Below are 7,244 nucleotides of genomic sequence, written 5' to 3'. Positions count from 1 at the left end.
CCTCTCTCTCTCTCTCGCTCTCTCTCTCTCTCACACACACACACACACACACACACACACACACACACACACACACACACGCACACGCACACGCACACGCACGCGCACACGCACACGCAAACGCTCACGAACACACCCCCACACGCACACGCTCACGCACCCACACACACACACACACACACACACACACACACACACACACACACACACACACACACACACACACACACACACACGCACACACACACGCACACAGACTCCCTGCCGCCGAGATCAAACCAGCTGCCCGGCAGGAGGAGGGAAAGCGACAGGCAGCGGCAAGCTTTCACTAGCGACCCCCCCCCCCCTTCCTCTCTCTCTCATGCCCTCTGTGCCCCTCTCCCCTTCCTCCTCCTCCTCTCTACTGCCCCTGTGCTCCACTACCCTCCCTCCCGTGCTCCCTGTACCCCTCTCCATTCCCCCCTCTCTATTGCCCCTGTGCCCCTCTCCCCTCCCTCCCCCTCCTCTCTACTGCCCCTGTCCCCCCCTAGCCTCCCTCCCGTGCCCCCTGTCCCATTCTCCCTCCCCCTCCCCCTCTCCCGTGCCCCCTGTGCCCCTCTCCCCTCCCCCTCTCTACTGCCCTAGTGCCTCCCTCCCGTGCTCCCTGCGCCCCTCTCCCCTCCCCCTCTCTACTGCCCCTGTGCCCCCACTACCCTCCCTCTCGTGCTCCCTGAGCCCCCTACTCCCTCCCCCTCTCGTGCCCCTGTGCCCCTCTCTCCCTCCCCCCTCTCGTGCCCCCTGTCCCCCCTCTCCCCTCCTCCCCCGCCCCCCGCCCCCTCACAGCGTACGTAAACAAAAGGCTTCTAAATTTCCCGATTTAACTTTCGCTATTTAGTGTCTGCGTGGCTGGGGGGGAGGGGGGGGGAGAACGTGCTGGGAATCAATTAATGGCATAATTAGAATTTTTTTCTCTTTTTTGTGTGTGTGTGGGGGGGGGGGGAAGTTGTTTGAGTGTGTTCTTCCTATAGATTTCTTTTTTTTCTCTCTCTCTTCTTTCTTATCACCATCATCATTTTTATCATTATCTTTTATATTATTTATTGGGAAGTTGTTTGAGTGTGTTCTTTCTTGAGTTTTCTTTTTTTCTCTCTCTTCTTTCTTATCACCATCATCATTTTTATCATTATCTTTTATATTATTTATTGGGAAGTTGTTTGAGTGTGTTCTTCCTTGAGTTTTCTTTTTTTTTCTCTCTTCTTTCTTATCACCATCATCATTTTTATCATTATCTTCATTCCCATCATCATTATCTTCATCTTCACCATCATCATGATGTCCATTTTCACCATCATCATCATTTTCTTAATTTCCATAATCATCTTTACCTTCACCATCATCATCATTTTCTTCATCTTCACCATCATCAATTTCTTCATTTCCATCATCCTTATCTTCATTTTCACCATTCCCACCATAATTTTCTTCATCGTCAATACTATCATTACTATCATCATAATTGTCACTATCATCATCTTCCACATCATTATCATCATTACTGTTTCAGTTGATTGGGTAATTATTACTTCTATTTTATAACGACTAACGATTTTTTTCCCTTTGAAACAAAAATGAAAATAAGACAAAAGATTTGATTTCCACCGAAAAAAAAGAAAAAAAAGACAAGCTATTTTACTTTGTTTGGCAAATAAAAAAATTAAAATTATTTTTCCTTTTCCAATGAAACAAAAAATAAAACAAACGATTTGATTTCGTTTGACAAAGAAACAACAACAACAACAACAAAAAATACAAACGATCTTATTTCCCTTGACAAAGACTTTTTTCAATACAACAAACGATTTTATTTAGCACAATAAATAGCCAACTGAACAAACAAACAAACAAATACCACAAGAATGAAAACAAACAAACAAAGCAAAACAAACGAACAAAGAAACAACATATCCATCACAACAGACCAACACAGACAGACGTCACAGGACCTGAAAATACCCCGCGATCTCCAGACCTCTTTCATTTTTTATGATTTTTTTTATTTTCTATTTTTATTTCATTTCATTCATATTCAGCCTCGATTACCGCGTCTGGAGCGGCGTGAAGGATGAGATAAAAAGAAAAGGGAAAAAAAGGTAAACAATAAATGCGAATGGGATGGAAAAGATGAGATAAAAAAAGGAAAAAAAAGGTAAACAATAAAAGCGAATGGGAGGAAAAGATGAGATAAAAAAAAGTAAACAATAAAAGCGAATGGGAGGAAAAGATGGGATAAAAAATAAAGGAAAAAAAGGTAAACAATAAAAGCTTCCTCCTCCTCCTCCTCCTTCCTCCTTCATCCCCCTATTCCTCCCTCTTCCTCTCCCTCTCTCTACTGCTTCCTCCTTCTCCCCCTATTCCTCCCTTTTCCTCTCCCTCTATCTACTGCTTCCTCCTTCTCCCCCTATTCCTCCCTTTTCCTCTCCTTCATCCCCCCATTCCTCCCTCTTCCTCTCCCTCTCTCTACTGCTTCCTCCTCCTCCCCATCCTTCCTCCTTCTCCCCTCTTCCTCTCCCTCTCTCTACCGCTTCCTCCTCTCCCTCCTGCTTCCTCCTTCTCCCTTATTCCTCCCTCTTCCCCCTCCTCCTCCCTCCTCTCCTTCATCCCCCCATTCCTCCCTCTTCCTCTCCCTCTCTCTCTACCGCTTCCTCCCTCTCCCTCCTCCTTCGCTCCAATCACAGAAGCCGGACGCAACGCGCAGACCAAGTCCCTGAGTTCATTAATCTTGAAAATAAAGGCCACTTCGCCTTGAAAATATTTGTGGCGCGCTTGGAGGTTCTGACCTAGTTTCTACTCTGAGAATTATTATCATTTTTTTTTCTTCTTTTGATCTCTTTCTCTTTCTCTTTTTTACTCACGATATTCTCTGTAATTGTTTCTTTTCCATCTCATTTGCTTTTATTGTTTACTTTCTTCCCCTATATTTTTATCTCATCTTTTCCATCTCATTCGCTTTTATTGTTTACCTTTTTTTCTTTTTCTTTTTATCTCATCTTTTCCTCCCATTCGCTTTTATTGTTTACCTTTTTTCCTTTTATTTTTATCTCATCTTTTGATCTCTTTCTCTTTCTCTTTCTGTTCTAATCTCTTTCTCTTTCTCTTTCTCTTTCTGTGCAGTCCACTGGTGACGTGCCGGGCTTGCAATCTTGCTGACCTGTGTACTATCCTGCGCACTGAATGGTCACCCCGGCCATTCCTCGCACACAGGGGGAGACTCAGAAGGCAAAATAAAACAGACGGTATGTCACAGCAAAGAATAATAATAAATAATAAATGGAAATGAAACTAAATCTTAATCTTAACATCTAAATCTTCTCCCTCTCCTTCTCTGTCTGTCTGTCTGTCTGTCTGTCTGTCTGTCTGTCTGTCTGTCTGTCTGTCTCTCTCTCGCTAACGGAATCCGGGATAAACCAGATATTACAACAATGTCCAATGGCGACCTTTAGAAACGATGGTGTTGATGTTTCTGAGAATACTTATCGCTACTACCACCACCAACCCCACTACTACTACTAGTACTACTACTACTTCCACTACTACTACTACTACTACTACTACTACTACTACTACTACTACTACTACTACTACTACTACTACTACTACTACTACTTCCACCACTACTACTACTGTTACTACTGCTACTGCTACTATTACCTCTACTACCTCTACTACTGCTATTACTACCTCTACTAGTATTTCTACGTCTACCACTTTTATTTTTACTACTACTACTACTATTTCTATTTCTACTGCTACTACTACTACTATTAGTTCTACTGCTTCTATTACTAATACTTCTACTACTAATACTTCTACTTCTAATACTACTCCTTATGCTCCTGCTACTGCTACTACTACTACTACTACTACTATTTCTGCTACTACTACTACTACTATTTCTGCTACTACTACCAATACTACTACTACTGCTATCACTGCAATAATCAATAAATGAAAATAACCAATAAGGATGACAAGTGCTGACAAATAAAAATCATAATGGTCAAGATAGTAGGCTGCTACAACTGCTGCTACTATTACTAGGCCTACTTTTACTACAATACCTACTGCTGATAACTTCAACACTATCAGTAATAATGATCTTAATCAGAACAGCAAACACGACCGAAACAAGAAGACCAAGAAGAAGAAGAAGACCAAGAAGAAGAAGAAGAAGAAGAAGAAGAAGAAGAAGAAGAAGAAGAAGAAGAAGAAGTAAAAGAAGAAGAATTTGAAGAAAAAGAAAAAGAAGAAGAATTTGAAGAAACTGAAGAAGTTGAAGAAGTAGAAGAAGAAGAATTTGAAGAAAAAGAAGTAGAAGAAAAAAAAGAAGTAAAACAACAACAATAATAATAATAATAATAATAATAATAATAACAATAACAATAAGCTGACTAAGCAGAAGAGCAACATCAAGAAGACATCAACAACAGTACAACTCAAGAACAGCAACAACAACAACAACAGGAGGAGGAAGGCCACAGTAGATGAATTACCAGCGAAGGACGCCAAGCAAACTCGCTCCCTCCCCTTTCCCCCTTTTCCCCTCACCCTCCTCTTCCCCTTTACCCTCTCCAACCTCTTACCTCAACCCCTTACTCCCCACCCCCAAATTCCCTCCCTTCACCCTTCTCCTCTTCCCCCCCCTTACGCCCTCTCACTCCCCTGCTCTTCCCCCTCCCCTTCGCCCACTCCCCTTCCCCCTCCCCCTCACCCACTACCCTTCCCCTCCCCCTCACCCACTCTCCCCTCCCCCTCCCCCTCACCCACTCCCCCTTTCTCCCTCCCCCTCACCCACTCCCCCTCCCCTTCTCCCTTCCCCCTCCCCCTCGCCCATTCCCCTTTCTTCCCCTCACCCTCACCCACTCCCCCTTCCCCATCCCCCCTCCCTATCACCCACTCCCCCTTCCCCTTCACCCACTCCCCCCTCCCCCTCACCCCACCACCCCATCACGAAGTACTCCCCCCGCCCCCCATTGCCTCCATGCCTCGAGCCGGCCATGGGAACTGGGTCGGCGTCACGACTCGACCACTGCCACCTCTGCGTCCAGTCGTCCGTCGATCCGTCCGTTCGTCTGTCTGTTTTATCCGTTCGTTTGTTCGTTCGCTCGTCCGTCTGTCTGTTTATCCATTCGTTCGTACGCCCGTCCGTTTGTCCGTTCGTTCCTTCGTCCGTCCGTTTATCCGTCCGTCCGTCAGTCTGTCCGTTTATCCGTTCGTTCGTCCATCCGTTTGTCCATTTATCCGTCCATCCTTTCCTCCGTCCGTTAGTCCGTCCGCTTGTCCATTTATCCGTTCCTCCCTCCATTTATCCATTCGTTCGTTCGTCCGTCCGCGCCTCACGATCCGCATAAGCGACTACGTACTGACTGCTGGTCGGGGGTAGGGGAGGGTGGGGGGGAGAGACAGGCAGAGGGGAGGGGGTCATGTGTGTGCTTCTTAGGCTACCGTAGCAAAGAGGAGAGAGAGAGACACACACACATAAACATTCACACATAACTTCTCTGTCTCTTTTTCTGTTTTCCTGACTCTTTGTCTGTTTGTCTGTCTGTTTCACCATTTCCCTTCCTCTCCGTCCCTCCCTTCCTCTCCCTCCCTCCCTCCCATTCCCTCTGCGTCCGTCCCTCCCTGTTCTTCCGTCCCTCCCTCCCTTCCTCTCCGTCCCTCCTTTCCTCTCCCTCCCTCCCTCCCTCCCTCCCTCCCTCCCTCCCTCCCTCGCTCCCTTCCTCTCCGTCCCTCCCTCCCTTCCTCCCTTCCTTCCTCTCCCTCCCTCTCCCATCCTCCCTCCCTCCTTTCGAAAGTCTGTCAATCACGGACAAAATGTGTCACTTCCCAACACATGTCCCGCCGTGTCGTGCTGCCGCTGACCGCATCCGCGACACTTTTCCTTCCATTTCCTTCTTCGTCGCAGATTGTGGGGAGGAGAGAAAGGGAGAGGGAGAGAGAGAGGGAGAGGGAGAGAGAGAGAAAGGGAGAGGGAGAGGGAGAGAGGGAGAGAGGGAGAGAGGGAGAGAGGGAGAGAGAGAAAGAGAGAAAGAGAGAAAGAGAGAGAGAGAGAGAGAGAGAGAGAGAGAGAGAGAGAGAGAGAGAGAGAGAGAGAGAGAGAGAGAGAGAGAGAGAGAGAGAGAGAGAGAGAGAGAGAGGGGGTAGAGAGAGAGAAAGGGAGAGGGAGAGCAGAAGAGAAAGAGAAAGAAAGAAAGAAAGAAAGAAAAAGAAAGGCAGAAAGAGACAGAAATAATAATAATAACATTACAAATAAAACAACGAATCAGCACCCCCTAGAAATCCCCCTTTCAGCACCCCTCCTCCCCCACCCCGCCCCCTCAGCCCCCGCAGGCAGCACCAAGCATTCATTACACACGGCAGAGATGCTTCCCCAACAGCTGGGATTGCGTCATACCGCCACGTACCGGCACGTGACTCTCTACTTACACCGCGCGCAGCTCCTTCGTCTCTCACACGTACCTGTAACGAAAGAAAAAAAAATACATTAAAATTGCGTTCTCGAGGAGCTGTTCGTTATAAAATAAATACTAATACAAATACTAATAATTAATACCTGATTTCTCAGAAACATACATACAAATGTGTGTGTGTGTGTGTGTGTGTGTGTGTGTGTGTGTGTGTGTGTGTGTGTGTGTGTGTGTGTGTGTGTGTGTGTGTGTGTTATGTATGCATGTAAGTATGTGTGTATGTATGTATGCATGTCTATATGTCTATATGTATATATATATATATATATATATATATATATATATATATATATATATATATATATACATATACATATATGTATATGTATATGTATATATATATATATATATATATGTATATATATATACATACAATTACATATATATATATACATATATATATATATATATATATATATATATATATATATATATGTATATATATATATATATATATATATATATACATATACATATATATATATATATATATATATATATATATATATATATATATATATATGAATATACATGTATATGTATATATATATATATATATATATATATATATATATATATATATATATATATATATATATACATACATATATATATATATATATATATATGTATATGTATATATATATACATGTATATGTATATATATATACATATATATATACATATATAAATATATATATATATATATATACATATATATATATATATATATATATA

At 43.5% G+C, this 7,244-nt stretch overlaps 1 protein-coding gene across 1 annotated transcript in view; it reads right to left on the bottom strand.

Annotated features, from left to right (window-relative positions):
* Nost (Nostrin) overlaps window positions 1-6,500 on the bottom strand; it is a 57,530-nt gene extending 51,030 nt beyond the window's left edge. Inside the window, exon 1 of the mRNA XM_070138253.1 lies at window positions 6,466-6,500. The gene's annotated coding sequence lies outside the window, so the exon portion shown is untranslated. The remainder of the gene's footprint in view (window positions 1-6,465) is intronic.
* Between the last annotated feature and the right edge of the window lie 744 nt (window positions 6,501-7,244).

Source organism: Penaeus vannamei, chromosome 24, assembly GCF_042767895.1.
Source record: "Penaeus vannamei isolate JL-2024 chromosome 24, ASM4276789v1, whole genome shotgun sequence".
NCBI lineage: Eukaryota > Metazoa > Arthropoda > Malacostraca > Decapoda > Penaeidae > Penaeus > Penaeus vannamei.
The sequence above is the reverse complement of the archived record's forward strand: the minus strand, read 5'-3'. Positions and strand labels throughout refer to the sequence as shown.